At 40.6% G+C, this 26103-nt stretch overlaps 1 pseudogene; it reads right to left on the bottom strand.

Moving 5' to 3' along the window:
* Positions 1-22149: 22149 nt before the first annotated feature.
* Positions 22150-25351, bottom strand: LOC118832170 (annotated as a pseudogene).
* Between the last annotated feature and the right edge of the window lie 752 nt (positions 25352-26103).

Here is a 26103-nt window from a genome sequence, read left to right as displayed (position 1 = left end):
GGACCCTGACACTCCTCTTGAGCACCTAGAAGTTATTTCCCATGTGGAGAGGACTAGTGTTTATGATACATAGTTTAAAATTAAAAAGGTCCTTGAATTCTGGGGATAACCCATTGTTGCTGTAACTTACAATAAGAAAGTCTGCTGTTTGTATCTGTTGTTAAAATTTAATGTCCTTTTTCCTTGTCAGAAATGTCACGTTATATTCAGGTTACTTGGCAACAATGTGCAAACAAGTATTTAAAAAATAAAAACACATTGGGGGAAAATTAAAAAAAAAAGATTTTATCTTATATCTTTGTGTCTTATGTGCTTCTATTTACCAAATAAATTATGCTTCCTCCTTTTCCCATTCAAGTGGGACAGGATAATTTGGTTTACATGGAAGAATCTGGAGATTAGGGCAGCTAGGCATTGAAGTGAATAGAGCCCCTGGCCTGGAGTCAGAAGGACTCATCTTCCTGAGTTCAAATTTGGCCTCAGACATTTACTAGCTATGTGACCCCAGGCAAGTTACCTTAACCCTGTTTGCCTCAGTTTCCTCATCTGTAAAATGCATGGGAGAAGGAAATGGCAAACCGTTCCAGTATCTCTGGCAAGAAAACCCTAAATGAGTTAATGAAGAGTCAGACAAAACTCAAAAAGGGACCAAACAACAAAATCTGGCCATTAGTGGCTAAGTGAAATCAAAATGCGCTGGGGGTCAGGAAATAGGGTTGGAGCTCACTGTATTTGTAACTTGAGTTACATTTCCCCAGTTGTTAGTTTGCCATAGCATTTAGCCACAAGGGGTAGCCAAGAGCTCCCCAGAGAAGACAAAGGACAATGGAACTTGCTTCAAGCAGACATGGAGAGGAAGGGGGATTTTACTGCGACCTGCAGAGAATATCCTGGGTTTGCATTTCTGCCAGTATCGTATAACGTGCACATGTCACACACACAGACGCGTGTACACGTATACAAAGTGCAAATTGGTCTCCATCTTAGAGGACAAAACAAAAGAACTAGATGAACACATTTCTACTTTCTAGGCTATCAGAAGATTGAAGTGCTCCTTGAAAACAATGTAAGAAATGTCCTAAGGAGGAAACAAGGAAGAAAAGGGAGGTAAAGGGACAGAGGAGAATACTTGCCTCTGTCGGGAGGATGGAGAGTGAAAGAATGTAACATAGATGAGAATGGAAGAACTAACGAACCTATTTGGACCTATATAACAGACATGGATCTCTTTTCCATAGAGAGAACAGTTGGACGACCTTGAGAGGAAGCAGTTTCTTGTGTTCCAAGGGATGATGATGTGCAATCACAGGTGACCTAGGTTAGAGGTCAGCTCATAGCGATTAGAGGAAGAAGAAAAGAATGGATGGGTGGAAAAAACATTTATTAAGCACTCACTGTGTTCCAGGTGCTGTGCTAGGCAGTGTGTATATAAATAAAAGTGTAAGATATGACTTGCCTTCAAGGAGCTTCAAGGAATAGGAGACAACACATATATGGGAGTAGTGGCCAGGAGAGGAAGTTTTTCTTGGGAGGTCACAGGGATGATGAATAGAGCCCGGGAAGTTATTGTCATGCCATTTCTGATAGTAATGGTGGCATTGATTTGATGACTGTTCCTATAGCAAGAAGTCACAGGGAGGCAAGATGCCATGGCATGGATGGCAAGATGCCCAGGTAGGCTCTGGTTTTATCCTGGATGACTGGATGGGATGTAAAGCATAGTCTATAGATATAGTTAGATAAATTGGATTAGTTGAATTTGTTTTCAAGCAAACCTTCACCAATCAGGACAACTCAGCCCCTGGGAAGAACGTTAAATATTCATTCCCCCAAGAAGAGTAATTCAATTTAATAAGACCTTATTAAATGCTATTATATGGGAAATACTATGCTATGTGCTGGGGGCAGAAAGGTGAAACCAAACAGTCCCTGACTTCAAGGATACTAGAGTAAGGAGAGACACATCTACTCAGATAAGCACGATGCAAAATAATTTGAAGGAGGGTAGGAGCCCTAAAATTTTGCCAATATCAAAGAAGGCTTCACAGAGGTGCCACCTGAGCTGACTACTTGTCAGGTATATTATAGTGTTTGGCTTGGACTAGATAATCTTTGAGGTCCTTTCCAACTCTTGGAATTCTATGATTCAGTGGAGATAGGGATTCTGAGAGGCAGACATGATGAAGGGACTACATGCATCAGAGATATAGAGAAATAGCCTGTGAAAATGCAGGGAGGTGGGAATTCAGGGAAACAAAAAGAAGGTCATCTTTGTTGAAATGTACTCCACTTTGTGGGGGGGTCTTGTTTCTTGTTCAAAGAGTCAAAATGCATTTGTCTCTTTGAAAAATTTTTAAAGTCCAAATGCTTCATAAAGATCTGATGACTCCCCAATGAGGGGTACCAGGACAGCTATTTACTGAACTGAGAGGTCTGCAGTCTCACTATTTGGGGATGATGAGAGTAATTGTCAGTGCCCAGGCAACAATTCACTTTTGTTAAGGTGAGTGTGGATGTTAGTCCTTTTCTGTCCTTCAAGTAGTAAAAAGTAACACCATAGGAAAACAAGTGCTTCTCTCAGAAGAGAAATTATACAACACACAACCTTAGGTGGATTTGATCCCACTTTTATTCAGCTTTCCTTCTAAGATGATAGGTTCCATGGCCTGCCAGGCCAAGGAAAGGAGAGAGATAGCTTCCTTTGGGCTCCTGATGTGTTGTAGTTCAATCCCCCGTGGACCTGTAGAGTCACAAACCAGCCTCTGGCACCACACCTGTGGATAGGGAGATAGTGCCAAGACTGACTGGGTTTCTGTGATTTTATACTACAAGGGCCCTGCTCTTATATTTATCTCTGCTTCTAGATTTAGGCCTTGGTGCTTTGGGCCATCATCTTGTGTGACCAGGCTAAAAAAGGGTCTGACAGTCTGTGGTTAGCTTTGCAGATAATCACATGCCACCCATGTATGGGAGCTCTGCCTACAGGATCTTTCAGGTTCCCTTATTTTATATGCATATATAAATCTACATCAAGGGTATTTTAATCTTTCTTGTATATTGGACACTTTTGACAGTCTGGTGAAACTTGTGGGTCTTTTCTCAGAATAGCATTTTTAAATTTATAAAATAAAATACATAGAATTGCCAAGAAGATCAGTTATTTTGAAATACAGCTATCAAAATACAAAAGTTCCAAGTTCACTCACCCCTTGAACATAGATCCCCAAGAGGGATACTGAGGATGATAGGTGAAGCACCTGTGTTTTATAGGATGGGACCCTTGGGCAGTGAAGTCTTGTGACCTTCCTCGGGGGATCCAGGAATATCACAGACAAGCAAGAGCATCACAAAATAGCTTACTTAATAATGTACAACCATTTCTATCTTTACTTGATCTCTCTTGTACACGGTAATGCTTCTTGAATTTATGTCCCACATACAACCAAACTCAGAGTTGACTTAACATTCATTTGGGTTGTAATTTTGACACCTTTCCATTCTCCCTATACTTAAATATGCTTCCTGGGGTGTGTGTTCAGGATATGCTGAAGGACCTTCTGAGAACTGCCAAGTCTGGTGTTCACTATCCACTGCTAGTGATTCAGGTGGGGATGAATGATGCCACACAAACCACCAGAAGGAATGTTCTGTGGAATATTTTCAAGATGCTAAAGCTCAGAGTCAACTGAGATTGGTTAGGAAAGTTATGAACAATAAAAGAGTTTTTGTATTCATCTTTGGTATATTGAGGAAAAGAAGAAGATCAAAGGAAGGATGGAATTTCTGGCTAGAGTAGATGTGATTATGATAACTGACAGAAGAGAGAAAGCAGAGTTCATTAATTCTTAACTCGCTTCTTTTTTTCTGTGAAGAAGAATCACTTGGGCTGGAAAATAAAAACACAGATGACTAATAGGAAACTTATATCCAATATAAATAATATTAAGAGAGCACCTAACTGTCCTTAAAAATTTGTTATCACTTGGCCCATGTGAACTAGATCCTCGAGTACTGAAAGAATTGTCAAATATGATTACTGAGCCATTGTCAATGGTATTAAAATATTGTGGAGACCAGGAGAGGTACTATAAAACCAGAGAAGGGCAAAGGATGTGTGTGTTTCCAAAAGAGGGAAAAGAATAGAGTCTGCAAACTATAGGTTAGTGAGCTTGACTTCAATTCCTGGCAAATTGTGGAATGTATTATTAGAGAGATGATTAGTGAACGTCTAGAAAAGGAAGTAGTGATCACAGAAAGTCAGCATGGCTTCATCAAGAACAGGTCATGCCAGACTAACTCTATTTCCTCGTTTCAAAGGGTTATTTGACTAGGTAGATCAGAGGACCGCTAGAGTTATAGTTTACTTGGATTTTAGCAAAAATGTTTATGAATGTATCTCATGCTTTTCCTATGGGAAAAAAAGATGGAAAGATGCTGATTAGACAATAATATAATTAGATGAATTCAGAGCTAGTGGAATGGCCAGACTCAAAGATCAGATATCAATGGTTCCCTATCAACTTGTCAATTAGTTCTCAACTTATCAGTTTGTTCTCTAATGGAAAACACGAGGATCTTTGCTTGGCTCTGGGTTGTTCAATATTTTATATCAATGAGTTGGATAAGGATTGTGTGGCATGCATATAAATCTGCAAGTAACACAAAGCTAGTGGAGATAGCTGATACATTGAATGATAGAGGCAGCCAGGTAGTGCAGTAGTTAGAACACTTGGCCTGGATATCATGTATTTAAGTTTTACTATTTGTTTAAAAGAAAAAAAATGAAAAAAGTGCTTAGCGTATTACTTAGCACATAGTGGGTGCTATATAAATACTTATTCTCTTCCTTCTTCCCAGAGTCAGGATAACAAAGAATCTTGACAGGCTAGAACACTGAGTTGAATCCAGTGAGATGAAATTTAAAAGAGGTAAATATAAAGTCTTATATTTGGGTTAAAAAGTTGACTCCACAAGTATAAGATGGAGGAGGCATAGTTAGATAGTAGCTTGTCTGAAAACGATCTAGGGGTTTTAGTAGACTCATGTTGGAAGGCGTCGATTGGAAGGAGTCAATAGTGTGATATGATATCTAAAACAGTTAATGTAATCCTGAACTGCATTAAAAGAAGCATAAACTTCAGTAATAATGAGATTATAGTTCCACTATATTATGCATACTGTTCCCTTGCCCTATCTCTTTATACATCTGGAGTATTGGTCTAAGTTCTGTGTGTTTCAGTTTGGGTAGGACATTGATAAGCTTTTAATAGTATTTAGAACAAGGCAATTAAGATCCAGAAAGATCTTGAGTCAATGGCCTATAATATTGTCCTGAAGGAATTGGAGATGTTAAGGTTAATGAAGAAAAGTTTTAGCAGACATACTGGGTATCTTCAAGTGTTTACAGGGATGTCATGTGAAAGACAGCTTTGACTTGCTGTTTGTTCCTGGAGAGTGTAACTAAGAAGGGTTTGAATTGCAAAGAGGTCATTTTAGGTTTGATGTCAGGAAAAACAAAACAAAATAAGAAAGTTTCCTAACAATTAGGGCTGTTCAAAAATGGAATTTTTGCCCTATGAGGTGGAAGATTTCTCCTCACTAGAAGTCTTTAAGGGCTAGGGGCAGCTAGGTGGCTCAGTGGGTAGAGCACTGGCCCTGGAGTCAGAGGGACCTGAGGTCAAATGTGACCTCAGAAACTTACTAGCTGTGTGATTCCAGGTGAGTCACTTAACCTTGAATGCCTCCCCCCTCAAAAAAACAGTCTAGATGACCATTTGTCAGCTATATTTTTATGGAGATTCTTTTTTAGGTATAGATTGGATTAGCTCATCACTAAAGTCCCTTCCAACTCTAAAATTCCATATTTGAGTGCACTTAGAATGCATTGCTAAGGATTATGGAGTCCTGGGAAAAAAATTAAAATGTTGAGGTCATGGCAGATGACCAATTACCTCGTCTGCCAATTGAAACCAGAGGATTCTGAACAGAAGGGCAAGTTTAGAAAACAAAAAACATATCACATGCAAAAAAATGATGTCTGAAAATGGTATTTGGGTTTTTGGACCATGACTCAAAATAAAAGCCCAGTTACTCATTCTCCAGATTAATTTTCTAACTCTGCCCCAGTGACCTTCTTATGCTAGAGATACCTCTACTCTGGAACCTCACCACCTGAGGAGGTATCCATCACAGGTATGCTCACTTCTAACCTACTCATCTCCTGATTCTCTGGACTTTTTCACTCCTCCTCCCTTTCAACTGCCTTTAATGGACTATCTTCCCCCATTAGAATGTAAGCCCCTTGAGGACACAGACTATCTTTTTGCTTATATTTGTGTTCCCAGTGCTCAGTAGAGTGTCTGACACATCATAAGTGCTTAATAATACTTTATCATCTATCTATCTATGTAGCTATCTTTCTATGTGATAGACTTTTGGCTAGGAATGGAGTAATATATTCTATCCAGGGAAGGCTAATAAAAACATATTTGCCTAGAGTCTTAAGAATCTACGAGAGTCTTAATCTAAAAAGAAAGGAGGAAGGAAACTGCCTATGTAGATCTGATAATACATCATATAAGGAAAAACTGCAAAAAGGAGGAACAGTAATTGAGGGGAAACCATATCCAAGAAGAGAACCAGCAAATAAATTTATGGCCTCAACCATAGAACATATGGTTAATAACTGGGGTGAACTAGAGATCTTAGAGCAAGGAGGAAAACTTTACCTCATGGCTAAGACTAGATGGATGGGACTCATGGCCAAAATTTGGCTCTGGAAATCTTTATTTAAAACAAACAGCATATTTAAAAGAGAAATCAATGGAGTATAATTAAATATTAGGACTATATACATGTGAGAAAATCAAAGAAAATGAAGAGAGAAATATAGTGGAGATTATTTGGGTGAAAACCAATGAAAGTAGAAACAGAAGCATCATTATGATAGAGATATGCTACAGACCACCTGGGCAGAAGGAGGAATTGGATGAGTCAGGGAAACAGATCATAGTCGTGACATTGAAGCATAATATTGCAGAGATGAGAGGCTTTAACAACCTGAGCATTTGCCCATCTTTTTTATGCCAGAGGCAGAACAACTAATTAATTTGTGATTTGCCTTAATGATAATATCAACTTTCAAGAGGAAATGACAAGGGAGCTGCTATTTTGGACATGATTTTCACTAGTGGTGGAACTGATGACTAACATAGAAACAGCAGGATCTTTGGGGGGTGGGGTGGTAAATGAACATCTTTTCACTCCCCAAAATGTACTTTCATACCAAGTATTGACATGCACCATAGATTTGTGTAAAGCAAATTTCTAAAGGTTCAGACAAAGGATAGAGGGAATTAAATTACCTATATTTTGCAAGGAAAATTGACCCCAATAGAATAGGATGTCACAGGAATGAAATTCTGAAGAGACAAGTAGAAATTATTCTAATGAGGATGAAAGGATGTCATCTTGAGGGTAGGAATTGTCTTTTACTCTTCTGTATCCCAGTGCTTATCACAGTGCGTGGCATATAACAGGCACTTAATAATTGTTTATTGATTGAAAAAAGGGAAACTTCCAACAGGGACCAATGCAGTTGCACAGGGAACTCCATCAACAAATTCAGATTTTATTTTTATTAATTAATTTTTGGGTGTCTTTTGTTTTTATATCAAATTTATTTCCAAATATACTCTTCCCTTCTCCCCTACCTTGCGACTGTCCACTTGTATCAACAACAAAATGGTTTGGCAAAGCCAGTCAACAAACTGATGACATTTGACAAAATATGCAATAAATAGTTCATGCCCATTGGCATGCTATCACCTTCCCCCCATGAAAATAGGCAGGTATGTACACTTTGTCAACTGTTCTTCTGGTTCATGCCTGGTCATTATAACTATATAGCATTAAGTTTTCTTTTATTCCAGTAGAGCAAATCATTATTCTGTCCTAGTACCCTTACCTTGTTATTTCTGCCTGCCCGTGTTCTCATGGATGAGTCCAATTAAGTCACAAGAACTTCCCCTAAATGTGTCAGATAAAAGGCCTTATTACTTTAAAAAAGAAAAAAGAGATATGCTACCTCTTCCATGAAACCTTCTGTGATCCCAGCAGGTGGTAAGTTTCCTTCAAAAGTCACATAGCTCTTTGTTTTGCACCTAATTATTATATATAATTGTTCCTTATAGGAATTCACATTTTCTCTAAACTTTGTATCTCTCTCAGCACCTAACATAGCTCTCTGCACTCAGGGGGGATTAACATATATTTATTGTTGCTGTTCAAGATGGTAGACTGACCCATGAATCAAACCCACCTTTAATAGCATACCACACTTTGAAGGAATCAATCAGCTCTTTGAAAAGTAATTGTAGACCAGGCAGACACACTGAAACGCTGAGTGGCCAAGCTGAAACAAAGACATGGCTTCCATGTAGAGTGGGAACTCATCCCCAGAAAGCCCTGTTTTTCATTTTTGTCTTTGTACCTCTAACACTTAGCATAGTGCCTTGCACATAATAGACTCTTAATAAATGCTTGTTGAGTTCAATTGAGTTGAATTGTTCACCGATGCATGAGACATAGGAAACCACATTCCAGCTTGAGTCAGGCCTTGTCTGTTTTCCTTCCTGGAGTAAGGAAGTCTCACTTACAATTTTACTCATTATTAACGGAAACCTCTGGTGGGAAAGGAGCAAGTCAGGCCATCCTTCAATGAACTATTTTTTTTTTGCCCATCTGGGAATCCTCTCAGTAAGGCAGCTTGGTGGCCCAGTGGATAGAGCGCTGGAACTAGAGGTGGGAACACTTTAGTTTAAATTTGGCCTCAGACTCTTTCTGGTTGTGTGACCCCAGACAAATTATTTACCTTTGTTTGACTCAGTTTCCTCAACTGTAAAATAACAGCATCTACCTCGTAGGGTTGTTGTGAGGATCTAATGAGATAATATCTGTAAAACACTTAGCCTAGTGCCTGGCACATAGTAGGTGCTATATAAATACTTATTCCCTTCCTCCCCCTCAGTGTGCTTGGCCCTCAAATGTCCTGCCCTTACCTTTGACCCGATTCAATTTGTCTGAAGCATTTCCAACAAATTCAATTCAGCAGATTTTTTATTTAATATCTACTGTATGCAGAACACTGTGTTAAGGCTGGGAGAGAAATAAAGTTTAGATAAAAATTATTCCCTGCCTTTAGGGAGCTTATAGCTAAGTAGAAGCATAAAACAAAAACATGAATAGCTGTTAATAGACAATATAACATCGATGCATTAGGGAGGTGTGGGAGAAAGTACCTTGTGAGATCTGATGGGGGGAGAGGTCTGGACTGCCAAGAAGAAGCACTAACTAGTTTTCTAGAGCTGGTGGGCCATCCTTAGGGGAAACCTGGCTTTTTCTCTTGTTATAAAACCTGGAAATTAGCTCTCAGTCCCTTAGCAGGGCAGAGATAACAGACAAATCCCGAGGCAAATGAGTGTTCCACTAATCAGCCAATTAACAAGCATTTATTAAGCTCTTACTATGTACCCCAGTATTGGGCTAGGCTCTGGTGGAGGTAGGAGGGAGGAGGCACAAATACAAAAATATCTTGGCTTTCAGAGAGTTTCTGTTCTATCAAAGGAGAACATACAGCTATATGATGTTCATGGCTTGTTCGACTCAGCTCAAATGCTGTCCTCTGTGTTAGAAACATACTCACATGGTCTAGGAATAAACAAGACTCGTCGGGAAGCCAGGAACGTTTTAATTATAATTTATATTTATTCCCCCTGAATAAATGGGTACCTCCCCTGAAAAGAGTACAGGAGAAAGTACAAAGGACTCAGATGGATGCCAGTCCTTTAATAGACCCTCACCTTGAATCTCCCACCAGGCTCTTCATTGGCCAGATACAACCCCCTGACTGCCTACGTCTTGCCCTCCTCAAATGGCTCATTTAATCATGCGTACAAGCCTCTGACCTTTCACCTGACCGACCTGAGGCCCGGTTTCTGCTAAAGCTGGGGTGGGGGAGGCAGAAAGGTACACCTTCAGTTCTGTGGAAACAAAACTCCTCCTCCCATTTCTTACACTCTGCAAGAGACCTTTCCCTGTGCCCCAGCTATTAGTGCATTCACCCATATGATTATTTTCCTCTTACTCTGTAGGTTTTATGTATATGCTGACTTACACACGTTTTCCCCTGTTAGAATATAAGCACTTCAAAGGCAGGGGTGGGTTTTGTTTTTAATTTGCATCCCCAGGGCCTGGCACTTAGTGCTTAAGGAATGCTTGTTAATTGGTTACTATAAGTAGATGTAGAAATATAGTGTGTAATTATATAGAGTACATAAATATAGTATAATTATATAGAAGCTATATAGAATAAAATAGAATAATAAAGTGGTGGTGTTTGTCTTTTTTTTTCCAAGAGGAACAATGACTCCATGGGGGGATGTCTTGACTCATGTGTGAATCGGATTTAAGTGAGGCAGAATTGCACAGAGTTGTCAGCTTTACTTTCTCTTCCTGAGTCATTGAAGTTGAGTGGCAAGACAAAGTCAAAATGATTGGCTATGGCCTGGGCAGTGGATGACCTTGGCATCTTTGATGTCTGACCAAGTTTCAACCACCTTCACGCTACAAATTGTTCTTATCCACCCATTCCATCGGGGGAAGTCTTCACATGCTTGGGGAGGACAACTCCTCTAACTGACTGGCAGGTATGAGGTCTGTCGGTTACTCTCAACCTGCCTTAGCCCGTTGGCTGAGATAGTTTTACTGGGGTGTGGGTACTGCTTATGCTACAGCCTCTTGGAGCTACAGGTGATAGCTGAGTGCCAGATTGACACTAAAGGTAGATGAGCTGCCTTGAAAAGGGTTTGGCAGGCCCTCACATCAGACGTGCTAGTCTTCTTTGAATAACACGTATGTTAAATACCAGGTAATTAGGAAGGGAGGGCACTAGCACTTGGGGAGGATCAGAAACAGCTTTGTGTATATGGATGTGTTTGAGCGCCATATTGAAGAAAGTGAAGAATTCTATAAGGTAGATGTAAGGAGGGAGTGCATTTCAGATATTGGGGATTCTGCCTTTCTTAGTTCAGGATAGTTTCATTTAGAATCCTCCATTCTCTCTGATATTCAGTCCTCGAGCACCCTGTCTCAGCCTAGGGAATAGTTTTGATGTTCCAGAATCCTATCAATCAGTTACATTTGTTAAGCACTTTATATGTGCCGGGCATGGCACTCATCCCTGAATCAGGTGTCATCATTGCTGGAGCCTATGTCAGCTCACTATAATGACCAGAAGCAGGTTTACATTTCTTCCTGTTACACAGTCTATAAGCCTTAATGGACTATGTACCAAGTACTGCTTCCTATACAAAGGAGGTCCCCTGTTTTCAGTTCCTTAGCAAAGCAGAGAAAACTGATGGGTCCTGAGTCCAAGGAATGCTCAAGCTATTATCTGCTCAGGGGCATGACTTCCCTCACATCTCCATATTCCATTTGGCATCTCATCTCTCAAGGCCCCTGTCCTGCCCTGAAAAATGGTTATGGTTATCCATAATCTCATCACTACGATTTTTTGGGGGGAGGGAGGTGGGGAGGAGGTGGGTCTGGACTTGTAATTTCATGCATTTAGGGAACTCCTGGTATGGGAACACTCCTCTACCAATGTTGGTTGGCAGCTGTTCTACAATTTACAGTATTAATAGTGCTTGGAGATCTGAGAAGTGACTTGCCCAGGATCATACAGCCTGGCTGTGAGAAGCAGTGCAGATAGAAAGAGGGCCAGTTTCAGGGTCAGAAAGGCTTAGATTCACTGTTTAAAAGAGAAAAATATTCTCATGTAAAGTAATAAAGTATTGTTCTGAATAGACTACCCTTCTTTAACTCCTAATCTTGTTTGTAGAAAGTCTACTTTAGCCTATAGCCAGCATTATTTTTTAATGTGTATTCAGTGTGTGTGTGTGTGTATCTATATATCTTCTTAAATAGATCTAAATTTTGGGATGCCACCTGTTTGTTGCTGTTGTTCAGTCATTTCAGTTGTGTCCAACTCTTCTTGACCCCATTGGGGGTTTTCTTGGCAAAGAAATTGGAGTGATTTGCCATTTCCTTCTCCAGCTGATTTTACAGATGAGGAAACTGAGGCAAACAGGGTTAAGTGACTTGCTCAGAGTCACACAGCTAGGAAGTGTCTGAGGCTAAGTTTGAACTAAGGTCTTCCTGACTGGTGCTCTATCTATGTTGTCACCTAGCTGCTGGTGGCCTATTTTTTTTTAAATGCAATTTATTTATTTAACATATTTGGTTTTCAGCATTGATTTTCACAACATTTTGAATTACAAATTTTCTCCCCATTTCTACCCTCCCCCCCACTCCAAGATGGCTTATATTCTGGTAGCCCTGTTCCCCAGTCAGCCCTTCCCTCTATCACCCCCCCTCCCCTCTCATCCCCTTTTCCCTTCCTTTCTTGTAGGGCAAGATAAATTTCTATGTCCCATTGCCTGTGTATCTTATTTTTTAGTTGCATACAAAAACTTTTTTTGTTTTTGAACATCTGATTTTAAAACTTTGAGTTCCAAATTCTCTTCCCTCTTCCCTTCCCACCCACCCTCCCTAAGAAGTTGAGCAATTCAACCTAGGCCACACATGTATCATTATGTATAACCCTTCCACAATATTCATGTTGTGAAAGGCTAACTACATTTTGCTCCTTCCCAACCCATCCCGCTTTATTGAATTTTCTCCCTTGACCCTGTCCCCTTTCCAAAGTGTTTGTTTTGATTACCTCCACCCCCATCTGCCCTCCCCTCCATCATCCCCCCGCCTTTTATTTTTTTTTTTATCTTCCTCCCTCTTCTTTCCTGTGGGGTAAGATACCCAACTGAGTATGTATGGTATTCCCCCTCAGGCCAAATCTGATGAGAGCAAGGTTCACTCATTCCCCCCTCACCCGCCCTCTCCCTTCCTCCCATAGAACTGCTTCCTCTTGCCTGCTGGTGGCCTATTTAATTTATATTTAGTACTTTTTATTTACATTTATTTAGTTTATTTTTATTTAATTTATATTTATTTTTATATATTTATATTTTATATATTATGTATATTACAATTTATATTGAGTACTTTTAGGTTTGTAAAACACTTTGTACATATTATCTCATTTGATCCTTATAATAGTCCTGTGAGGTATATACCATTACTATTCTCCTTTTACAGAAGAAGAAGCTAAAACAGAGAGATTAAGTGACTTACCCAGGGTCACACAGGTAGGAAGTATCTGAAGTAGGATTTGAATTCAAGCCTGCTTCAGGTACGGCACTCTATCCATTATGGTATGCAAATGCCTCAATATATAGCTATTCAACCTAGTATGTCAGCAAGAGATAATTTCTACTGGTAATAAAAGGAGATTCATTCCCTCTCACTTGACCTTTGGAAAACTGTCTGTCTAAGCAAGCATATTGATGGTTGAGACAAGTCCTTCTGTATGGCCACAATGAAAAGGGCACCTCTTTGTGCTTTCGGTGGATCATTACACATGAATTATTTAGGCCAACCAGATTCTTCTGAAGGGGACATACCGTAGTTTTTCTTGTTTCATCAATCAGTCACCAAGCATTCATTAAAGCCCAGTCACCATATTAGGTGCTAGAGCACCTAGAGGCAGCTATGTGGCACAATGGAGAGAGAGCTGGCCCTGAAGTCACGAAGATCTGAGTTCAAATTTGACCTTAGATACTTACTAGCGGTGTGACCTTGGGTTAGTCACTTGAGCTCCGTTTGCCTCAGTTTCCTCAACTATAGAAGGGAGATAATAATAGCACCTATCTCCCAAGACCGTTGTGAGGATTAGATGAGAAACACTTAGCACAGTGCCTGGCACACAGTAGGTGCTGTATAAATGCTCTCTCCATTCTCCTTCTTTGCGAATAGCTAGGGTGATGGAGTCTTCCATGAAAGAACTTCAGTGTTCCAAGAGGCAGACATGATGAGGAGGAGCAATTTAATTCACAAGGCTGTGGTGTAGAGAACAGAGCAGTGGGTGAGGCATCAGAAAGAACTGGGTTCTAATTCCTCCTTAGACACTTACTAGCTATGTGACCTGACAAGTCACTTAACCCCTCTCGGCCTCAGCTTTCTCATCTGTAAAATAATGTCACCTACCTTAAAGGGTTGTTGTGAAAATCAAATAAGGTGATATGTGCAAAATGCTTTGCAAAACAAAAAATGCTATAAACATACGAGCTATGATTATTATAGCCCTGAGGGATACCCTACGGAAAGGCAGGGAGGAAAAAGACGGAATTCTGCGTACAAGAAACAGCAAGCTAGTCAGTTGGCTGGAACTTGGAGTAGTACATCAGTGGAGTAATGTGAAATGAGTCTGAAGAGATAGGTTGGGGCCTTTTTAAAGGGTGTTAATGCCAGGGAGTTTGTGTTTTATCTTAGCGGCAATAAGGGGCCATTGAAGTTTCTAGAGAAAGGCAGTGCTGTGGTCAGACCTGTGTTTTAAGAATATCTATTTGGAAGCTATCGGAAGAATAGATTGAAATAAGGAGAGATTTAAGGAAGGGAGACTAAATTAGGGGGCTAGAGGTGATGAAGCCCTGAATTAGGCCGGTAGCCATGTGGGTGGAGAGAAGGGAAAGAAGAAGGAATGAGAAGAGGGCTGGATATGTGGATTTGGTTGTCCATTTGAATGGAGATGATAATTGAAGGCCAGAAAGGGTATGGGGGGGCAGGACACAGTCCTGGCATACATTCCTGCCTAGGGAGCAAATGATCCAGCAAAACAGACTAATAAAGAACAGTCAGACAGGTAGGAAGACAACCAGAATGTATCAGTCATAACAACCCAAAGGGGAGAGAGTATCCAGGAGAAGGAGGTACTCTCCAATGCTAGATTCTTCAGAAAGTGGAAGAAGTATAAGGACTCTAAAAATGACCATTGGATTTATCTACTTAAGAGATTGTGGTAACCTTGGAAAGAGGAATTTCAGTTGGATGGTGGGGATGGAAGTCAAATTGCAAGGGGTGCATGGGATATGAAGAAATGGTGGTGAGGAGTATAGACAGGTTCTTTAGATGTCAGAGTCAAGCAAAAGGTTTTTTTTTCAGGATGGGGGCAAATCTGGGCAGATTTGCACGTTTCCAGGAAGGAACCAATTTTAATGACTTTCTGTTGCCTCTAGAATAAAATAAAAATTACTCTGTTTCACTTTTAAAATCCTGTGCAGCCTGGGACCAACCAGCTTTTCCAGTCCCACTACATCTAATTCATACTCCTGGATGGAGCCAAAATGACCTTGTCTCTGTTCCTCACTCCTGAAACTCTGTCTCCCATCTCAGGGTTTTTGCATTGGCTTTTTCCACACCTAGAATTCACCCTCTTTCTCTATGTACCTCATAGAGCCTTCTTCCTTTAAGATGTCACACCATCTTGTGCATGAAGCCTTTCCTGATTTCTCCAACTACTACTGTCCTCCCTCCCACAGCTATAATAATAACAATAATAAGAATGATAATAATAATAGCTTTTATATAGGGCTCTAGGATTCGCATTGGGCTTTAATGTATTATCTCATTTCAATCTCACAATACTCCTGCGAGGTAGGTGTAATTATTATTGCCACTTTACAGATAAAAGAAACTGAGGCTGAGAGAGGTTGGGTGACTTGCCCAAGGTCACACGTAGTATCTTGTATTTAACCACATTGTGTATACATGTATGTGTATTAACTTCACATTTACACTGTGTGTATGTCTATATGTACTTGTCTGCCCCATTAAATTGTAAGCTTATTTTAGTACAGATCTTTTCATCCTTTGCATTCCCAGAACCTAGCACTCTGCCTGGTCTGTATCAGGCACTCACTTGTTGATTGACTGATAGGGAAGATTAACTAGATGGAATTATTGAAAGGAAAAGCTCCTAGAAAAGATGGTATGGGTATGCAAGGGCATAAGTACAAGGGTTGGCCTTGACCAGGAGAAGGACCACATTTTCCTTTGGGATTGGAGCAAAGGAGGAGAGAATGATGTTTAGGTGTGGATCTGGGAAGAAGAGGGAGCTCATGAAATATGGCATCTATTTTCTGATAAAGTATGAAAATGACCATGATGAGAAATAGAAGGAGTACTTTTCTTCGGCCTTGGACTACACTTGGAGACAAGGGTTGGGGAAGCAGATTGCAGTGAGACAAGGTGCCATCAGCCTTGCCAACTAAATCCAAGTCAAGAGAAGCAACTAGAACAGAAGTAACGTCAAGGACAATGCCTGCCAGAATGAGGTCAGGCAAAAGTGAAGAAGCAGCCAAAAAAAAAAAAGAGTAGACGTATTGCCCTGGAGCCAGCATGGAGGAACCAGAACAATCAGAAGAATCTTTGCAGCTTAGAAATCTCACCCCTTTTGTCTTTTGTTGGGTTTAGAGCCCTAACTAGACAGGGTGAATTCAGTTTGGCGGGGGTGGGGCAGGGGGTGTGTTGGAGATCGTTTGTGGTCCAGTGGGTTGATTCCCAGCCCACTTCCCATGCAGGGGTTGCCCAGGAGGGCTGCTCCCTATTATATCCCCTAAATGAACATGTTGCAGAGATGTACAACCTCTGCCCTGGAGCAGACTGGTTCCTGTCCTCCAAGAGCTCAGGACACTGAACTGCTCTCCATTCCATTTTCTCCTACCTCCCAGGCCCTGGGTAGAAGTAAAGGGCTCCCTCTGTAAGGGAGTAACGAGATCTAGAAAAGTACTCCCCTTCCTGAAGAGCTCCCTCACTATAGGCAACATGTGGTTAGAGGGCCACACCCCTGCCAAATACTTGTCCCTCAGCTGTCCAGGAGTTATACTTACCTGGAGGCCTGGAGCCTCATCTACTGTAGAGGAACATCTTTTCAGCAGACACTATCCCAATTTGTGCCATATCCAGGAACAGACCTGGGGTCTCCTTCCTTTCTTCTCTGAGTGGAGGACTGTTTTGGGGGAGAATTATGTGCTCTTTCCAGATTTTGGTGCCTTGGGACAAAGCTTAGATTACCTGACCTTGGGTATGGCTCTGATTTTGCCCCTCCCCCAATGATGTTTTGCTTTGTTGTAAATTTCCTTTTAAAAAACAGGAGAGTGGCATGTTGATTTCTAGGAAAAGACAAAAAAATGGAGAAGTTGTGTCCTTCCTTATAGACAATTGGGAATGGAGAACTCAAGACTCAGAGGCAGAGTAAAGACAATTAGAATCTAATTAGATGGTACCTGTGACCCAGGCTTAAGTAAGAGAGGTGGCAATTCGCCAAGAGCCAATCAACCAGGCTTAGGTGGGTGAGGCAACAATTTCAACAAAAAAAACATCCAAAGCAAACAAAAACTCTAGCTAGTCAAATTTGAGTCATGAATTGAGAAGGTAATTCATGGTGAGAGGAAGAGCATTAGGTCTTGGACTTATTGGTACCTAGAAAAGATTTATTAATTGCTTTATACTATGCCACTCATTTAAGTGTCTTAAAGGAAATTTCCTACAAAGCTCCATAGGGAAAATGTAAAATGAGAGCAGTGGGGAGGGGAATAAGTAGCTCCTAGAAAGTGGCCTTGGCTTCTAAAGTATTTCTCTCTTTTTACCTTCATAACTACCACAACTGGGTCATGTATTCTTGATTGGTTCTCAAAAGATGATAGGCTCTCAGAGTTTCAAGAGGCCTTAGAGGATTATGCATTCCAGTGACTAAGAGATAAAAGGACTGATTTCTGGGGTGGCCATGACAAAAAAAAAGCAGCAATACATGGATGGAGACCTGTGGAATTGACAGAGGCCTGTCAGACTCTAAGCCTAAGCTTATAGCACCATAGTCGCTAAAGCATTGGGTGGTTGGTTGCTTGGTTGGGTTGTTGTCCTTTGTTCTTGAAGAGGATAAAAATGACATCACTATGTTGGAGTCAAGGTACAGTGTGTCTGACTGTAGCTGATTAGACCAAAATGAGTTTGGAAGGCTTTATCACAGGTTGGGCACAAATAGTCCACATGAACATTTGGAGTGGAGGTGTGTCTAGATTTGTGCATCTCATGTTTCTTTTGAGCTACTGCAATTCTGTTTTGCTCATAGAGCACAGCGCCTTCTTTGAGGCATGCCATGCTGGACAGTTCTGTGCCAGTGTCTCCCATGTCATGCAATTGACCCCTAAGTTCCTCAGAGAGACCTTGAGAGTGTCCTTGTATTGCTTCTTTTGACCTCCATGTGAGCACTTGCCTTGTGTGATGATAATACGTCACCTAACAATGTAACTGGGGGCAGCCAGGTGGTGCAGTGGATAGAATGCCAGGCCTGGAGTCAGGAAGACTCCTCTTCCTGAGTTTAAAACTGACCTCACTTACTAGCTGTGTGACCCTGGGCAAATCACTTAATCATGTGTGCCTCAGTTTCTTCATTGTAAAATGAGCAGAAGACGGAAATAAACGGCAAAACCACTTCAGTATCTTTACCAAGAAAACCCTAAATGAGGTCATGGAGCATTGGACACAACTGAACAATAACAATGACATAATTGACATTCAAAAAGCACTTTGGGAACTTTCCATGCGCAATTTTATTTTAGCTTCATGAAAACTTTATGAGGTTAAAAACTACAGCCATCCTCCCCATCTTATAGATGGCAAAACCGAGGCTCAGAGAAGTTAAATGACTTGCCCAAAGTCATAAAGCTAATATGCATCAGAGGTGGGATTTGAAAGTGGGTCACCTTTGTCTCCAAGTCCGGCTACTTTATCCATTATCGTCCATTATCAAGAACGAAGGACGAACAACAACAACAAGGCTATGCTGCCCCTCAATGGCTGATTGAATCAGACTTCAAAAAGACCATGACAGACTAGAATAGCAGTCTCAAACCTGCTTTTAATCAGGATAAATGTGAAATTCTGCTTTATGTTCAAGAGGCTGATAGCCTAATTATAGGGTGGTAGAGACCAGGTTTGACAGCAATTTGTGTGAAAAAGACCTTGGGGTTTTAGGTGTAAGCCCAAAATGAGCCAACAGTGTGATGTACCAGCCCAGACAGCTAATGAGATGTGACTCTTCGGTCACAGAATCCCAGAGCTGCAAGGGCCACCTAGACTTCAGGGGCCATCAAGTGAAATTCGCACGTTCCTCCTACAGCTTACTCAAGGAGCCATCTCACCGTTGCTTGAAGACCTTGTGGAGAAGTGGAAAGAGCTCTGACCCTGGAGTCAGAGGACTTAGCTTCAAACCATGCATCTTACGCTTATTACCTGGATAGCCTTTGTCAAATCCCTTCACCTTCATGAGCCTCAGTTTCCTCATCTGTAAAATGAAGAAATTGGTGGACTAGGTAGATGGCCGGCAAGCTAGGTGTCATGGTAGCTAAGGCTCTGGGCCTGGAATCAGGAAGACTTGAATTCAAATCTGGCCTCACACACTTATTACCTATGTGACAGTGGGCAAGTCACTTCACCTTATTCTGCCTCAGCTTCCTCAACTGCAAAATGGGGATAATAATAGCATCTACCTCTCAAGGTTGCTGTGAGCATCAAATGAAATATGTGTTAATCACTTGGCACAGTACCTAGTACATAATAGGCATTAAATAAATGCTTTATATCTTCCAAGCTCTAGATCTAGGATGCTATGATTCCTCCCCCCAATGAGGGGGTATCTATCCATTTTGGGGGCATCTCATGCCAGTTTTCGATAGTTCTGAGTGTTGGAAAGATTTGTCCTTCGCTGAGTCTCTTTAACTTCTTCAGCTCCTCTGTAACATCCCACTCATATTTCTAGTTCTTTCCTCTAGAGACAAGCAGAATCTGTCCAATCCATTTTCCACATGGCCCTTCAATTACTTGAAGAAAGCTTTGATACCTTTCTTGCCCACATCGCTTTTTCTCAAAACTAAACATTCCAGGGTTTTTCAACTAATCACCACCAGGCACGGTCTCAAGCCCCTTCATCTTAATGGTCACTGTCCTCTAGATGCCCTCCTCTTCTTGGTGCTTTTCCTAAAATGTAGCACCCGAAACTGAGCATAATACTCAAGGTAGGCAGAGTGCGTTGGGAATCTCATCTCTGTAGTCCTGGATGATATGCCTTTTTAGTGTAGTCTAAGATTTTATATATTACATAATAAATAGAATGGAATAGAACATATTCAATCTCTAGAATAGATTCTTATATATTATATTAATCATATTATAATATCACATAGAATATATTTTATTATACTATTTATATTAGAATATAATATATAATCTTAGACTACACTAAGAAAGGCATACCATACACACATATATAAAAGTCTATATACATCCACAATACATTTACGTTCATGCACCCACATATACGCATACATATATAAAAGTATATATACACACATACAATACACTCTTACATACATGCACATACACATGCACATACATAGATACACATGCATGCTTGCACACACATATACGTAGCCACATCACACTATTGCAGCCCACTGAAACTCAGATCTTTTTCAAATGAATCAGTTTATGCATACCTCCACCATGTTGTACTTGTGAAATTCATTTCAGTGTAAGACTGAAATTCAAATGGAGACGATTTTTAATGAAGACATATGTCCCCCTATTAAATTTCACCCCACTAGATGAAGTACTCAGTATAAGGGAGATCCTTAGTCCATTTTTCCTTTTTATTAGCATCTTGTTACTGTTGCCAATTCCTATAGAGACATGCAGAGATAAACTTTAGCAGGGGAGAAGGAGGGGTCTTAAACCCTGGAACTGTCATCCTGCTTACAGTGTTAGCACCTTCCCTCAAACAGCACTCTGACCAGCCCATCTAACTTCCTTTCTTTGTCTTAATGACTTTCTTCTCCCTCCTCTTTTTTCTTCCTCCATATTCTTCAAGTCCTCTTCCTCTTTGACTTGTTCTTCTTTTTGAGCCTTTCTCCCTCCTCTTTCATCCTGAATCCTTTAAATTCAGCAACATATATCTAGCCAGTGAGGGCTAGTGGGATTGAACTTTCTTTGCCTTGCCAAGAGGGGAGGACTAGGAGCAATGTCTTTGAGATGTAGAAAGGTAGATTTCAGCTCCATATAGAGAAGAACTTCCTAACTGTCCAACAATGAAATGAATGGGCTGCCTCACAAAGGAGCAATCCCTCCAGTTATCGGAAGTGTTTAAAAAGAAGTTCTATGCCAAAGTGTTCTGGATTATATATAGGGGATTCCTATATTGGGAGAACAGTTGGAATGGATAATCCTCTCATGCTCCTTGCGACTCTGAGAGCCTCTTGAATACCTAAGTATATGTGGAGCTAGTCCAGGAATAGTGACTGTGGAGATTTGTGTCGGAGGCACTTCCAACCAGCTCTGAACAAATTGTTAAATGTTCAGTGAGACCATTTTCACCTTGGAAACCTGAATATAAATCATGACTTGATTTATCCTTTTGTTGATTGCCTAAACTTAAGAAAGTTATGGAGAAAGTGTTTGTAATGCTGATTAAATTTAAAAGTGTATGTCTGGTGGATAGCACAACCATCCCTGGAGTCAGGAGGACCTGAGTTCAAAGCTTACTAGCTATGTGACCCTGAGCAAGTCACTTAACTCTGATTGCCCCCCTCACCCCAAAGTGTGTCTGTCTGTACATTTTTTGAGAGCCAGTTGTTAAACATTTACCAGCATACCACTGAATAGAAGCCATGGCCTCATCTTCTGGGAACTGACAACATTCCAGTTGGGGATATAGGATTAATCCATAGGAAGCCATATAACAACAAAAAATAGCATATAATAAAGTGCTGAATTGAATTAAGGGGGTTCCTGCTTCAGGTATGGGTTGGACTAAATGATTTCTCAGGTCCTTTCATTCACCAGTTCATTCATTCAGTATTTATTAAATGCCTACTGTGTTCAGAGCACTGTGCTAGGTTCTGGGGGTGATACAAAGTTTAGACAGGCATAGTTACTGCCCTCATGGAACTCATAGACTAGTAGGGGGATATGACAGAAACAGGGAATGATAATAACCACATTACCTAGAAAAACATATCAGAGAGGAGCAAAATATATTGCCTCATGAGGTCTGAGGGCAAAAGCTGTTACTGGTTGTGGGGCCAGAAAAGGCTTCCTGGAGGGGAGGACCTTTGAGTTGGGCTTTAAAAGTTAGGTAGGAGTTCAACAGGTGAAGGCATTGCAGGCATAAGGGACAAAGTGAGCAAAAGCACAGAATATGTCCAGAGGAAGGAGAGTTGCCCGGTTTAGCTAGAGGACAGAATATGCGGAGAGGAACGATATTAGATAAGAAAGGTATGATGGCACTACAGTGTAGGGGACTTTGAATTTTATTCAGTAAGTAATAGGGAATCACTAAAAATTTCAGAGCAGAGGGATGTCATGGCTAGGTCAATCCAAAAAGAAGCTTATTCAGGCAGTGATATGAAAGACAGAAGAGTTCATGTTTTTGTTTATTTTAGTAGAGGAGGTGAAAAAGGGAAAAAATTTAAATCAAAGAAAAATCGAATTTGAGAAGAGAGTGAAGATGGGAAGACTGTTTAGGAAGCTGCTGTAATAGTATAGGTTAGTGGTACTGAGGTATTTGAGGTATTTGAATTAGAAAGACTGCTCTTGCCAGCCCTGTCCTGAAGATCAAGCAATAAATCAGTCAGTAAAAATTTATTAATCACCTACTTTGTGCCAGGCACTAAGCTAAGCACTGGGGATACAGAAAGAGCTGAAAGACAGTCCTTGCCCTCAAAGAGCTTTCAATCTAATGGGGGAGCTCATAAAAAGAGCTAGAGGGCTCCATTTGTCCTGCCAGTATCCCCCCCCCATTTCCCCTTCCCCAACAGGATGTGCCAATTGTTTCTTTTTGGAACAGGTTGTTGTGCATAAGACACAGACACATTCTCAGATGAGAAACTTTTTAATTTAATGTCATCAAAATTATCCAAATTTGTATTTCATAATGCTCTCTATCTCTTGTTTGGTAATAAATTGTTCCCTTCTCCACAGAACTGTGATTTCATTAGTATAAGGAGCTCAGATGAGGAAACTCCCTTTACCAATGTAGGAAGACATGTTTGTTGCAGCTTATGGTCTTAGAAAGTTGCCTGGAACACTGAGAAGTTAAATAAACACTGCCTTTTTCCCACAGACACACAGGAAAGAGTTGGTTCAGATATAGTCTGTCAACCCAAGCAACAAGTGCAGGATCAAAGGACACCATGGTGTGATTGCTGGTCATCAACGGGCTGTTCCTGTAGAAGTTCTATTTACTGTGTGTCTCTTACGTTTTCTTGGATGGTGTGAAGATGAGGAGCAGTCCAGGATGGGTTTGGGGAACTTTTCTAAAAAAGGTAAAAGACTGAAAGCGATATTATACTCTGCCACTTATTAACTGTGTGATGTTGGGCAAGTTAACATCTTTCAGCTTCTGCTTTCTCATCTGTAAAATGAGGGGGTTGGACTAGATAACCTGAAAGATTCCTTCCAGCTCTATTGTTTACACCTGATATTGCTTTTAAAAAATATTTCATCTTAGATCCTTTCTGAATTGTCTATTGGCATCTTTGTTATTTTTAACTAAAAGTATTGAAATAGGGTTTAGACCCATGATTTCATTAGTTTTTTTAGTTAATTCTAAAATTTTATTAAATTTATTTATTAGTTTTATTTTTAGTAGCTTTTATAAGATTTTGAATTCTAAATTTTTCTCCCCTCCCTCTACTCCCCCTTCCCCAAGATGGCATGAAATCTGATATAGGCTATATTTGTATGATCATATTAAACATATTTTCACATTAGTCATGTTGTGAAAGAATCTGAACAAAAGGGAATAACCATGAGAAAGAAAAAAAAAAACAACAAAAAAGTGAAAATAGTATGCTTTGATCTGCATTCAGACTCCATAGGTCTTTCTCTGGATGTGGATAGCATCTTCCATCATAAGTCTTTTGGAATTGTCTTACATCATTGCACTGTTCAGAAGAGCTAAGTCTAACAAAGTCGGTCATTGCTCAGTGTTGCTGTTACTGTGTACAATGTTCTCTTGATTCTGCTCATTTCACTCAGCATTAGTTCATGCTAGTCTTTCCAGGTTTTTCTGAAGTTCACCTGCTTACCATTTCTTATGGAACAATAGTATTCTGTTACATTCATATACCACAACTTGTTTAGCCATTCCGCAATTAAGGGGCATCCTCTCAATTTCCAATTCTTGGCCACCCCAAAAAGAGCTGCTATAAATATTTTTGTACATGTGGGTCTTTTTCCCTTTTTGTGATCTCTTTGAGATACAGGCCTAGTGGTGATATCGATGGATTGAAGGGTATGCACAGTTTTGTAGTCCTTTGGGTATTGTTCCAAATTGTTCTCCAGAATGGTTGGATCAGTTCACAACTCCACCAACTGTATTAGTGTTCCAATTTTCTCATATCTTCTTCAACATTTATCATTTTCATGTTTTGTCATGTTAGCCAATCTGATAGGTGTGATGTGGTATCTCATAGTTGTTTTAATTTGCATTTCTCTAATCAGTAGTGATTTAGAGCATTTTTCATATCTCTATAGATAACTTTAATTTATTTATCTGAAAATGGCCTGTTAATATCCTTTGACCATTTATCAATTGGGGAATGACTTCTATTTTTATAGAAGCATCAAAGGTAGCTTTAGCAAAGTTGCCCAGAGTGGTAGTACAGCCTCTTGCAGAAGTATAGCAGTCATCAATTACAGCCATCATCAGGAGTTTCTTAGGCACAGGAGCTGAGACAATGCCAGTACCTCTAGGAGTGGGGATCATGCGCACCAGAACCGATCCACATCGCCCAGTAACCTTGAAGGGCACTGTGTGAGGCTTGCCAGTCTTGTTCCCCAAGTAGCCACATCTCACAGGAACAATGGACAGCTTGGCCAGAATGATAGCACCACGAATAGCTGTGGCCACTTCCTTGGAGCACTTGACACCCAGACCAACATGGCCATTGTAGTCACCTATGGCCACAAAAGCCTTGAACCTAGTACGTTGTCCAGCTCTAGTTTGTTTCTGAACAGGCATCAGAACCTCATCTTTCAATGAAGATCCCAGGAAGAAATCTATGATCTCAGACTCCTTGATAGGGAGCGAGAAAAGATAGATCTCTTCCAAAGACTTGATCTTCATGTCCTTGACTAGGCGGCCCAGCTCAGTGACAGGAACCCACTCCTTGTCTTCGGCCTTTCCTCCCCGGGCTCCACGGCCCTAGCCCCAGCCTCGACCATGGCCCTGGCCTCGACCTTGGCCCCCACTGCTGAAGCTACTGCGGAAGCCATCCTGACCTCCGACTCCGGGGCCCCTGGGGCCTCCCGAACCTCCTGCAGCACCGGCATTGTCCACCATTTGGTGTTCACTAGAAGTAGAAGCCATCAGCACTATTTTTCAACAGCATGTGCTCACACTGTGTCTCTGTGTTACATTCTGTAATTCTCACAATATTTCAAACTTTTTCATCATTATTATATCTGTTATGGTGATCTGTGATCAGTGATCTTTGATGTTACTACTGTAATTGTTTTGGGACTCTGTGAACCATGTCATATAAGATGGCAAACTTAATCAATAAATGTGGTATGTGTTTTGACTGCTCCACTGACCAGGCTGTTCCCCCCATCTCTCTCCCTCTCCTCCAGCCTTTCTGTTCCCTGAGACACAATGATATTGAAATGAGGCCGATTAATAACCCTTCAATTGCCTGCAAGTGTTCAAGAGAAAAGGAAGAGTCAATTGATGTGGCAAACTTCATTGCTGCCTTATTTTAAGAAATTGCCACAGCTGCAACCACCCCGCTCAGTCAGTGGCCATGAATATCAAGGCAAGACATTCCATCAGCAAAAAGATTATGACTTGCTGAAGGCTCAGGCAATGATAAGCATTTTTAGCAATGAAGTATTTTTCAATTAAGGTATGTACATTTTTAGATACAATGCTATTACAAATTTCATAGACTATCATATAGCATAAACATAACTGTTACATTCACTGGGAAACCAAAAAATTCATGTGAATTGCTTTATTGTGATATTTGCTTTATCGCGATGGTCTAGAACAAAACCTGCAGTATTTCCAAGGTGTACCTAAATATACATGATCAT

The sequence above is a fragment of the Trichosurus vulpecula genome, chromosome 9, assembly GCF_011100635.1.
Source record: "Trichosurus vulpecula isolate mTriVul1 chromosome 9, mTriVul1.pri, whole genome shotgun sequence".
Taxonomy (NCBI): domain Eukaryota; kingdom Metazoa; phylum Chordata; class Mammalia; order Diprotodontia; family Phalangeridae; genus Trichosurus; species Trichosurus vulpecula.
The sequence above is the reverse complement of the archived record's forward strand: the minus strand, read 5'-3'. Positions and strand labels throughout refer to the sequence as shown.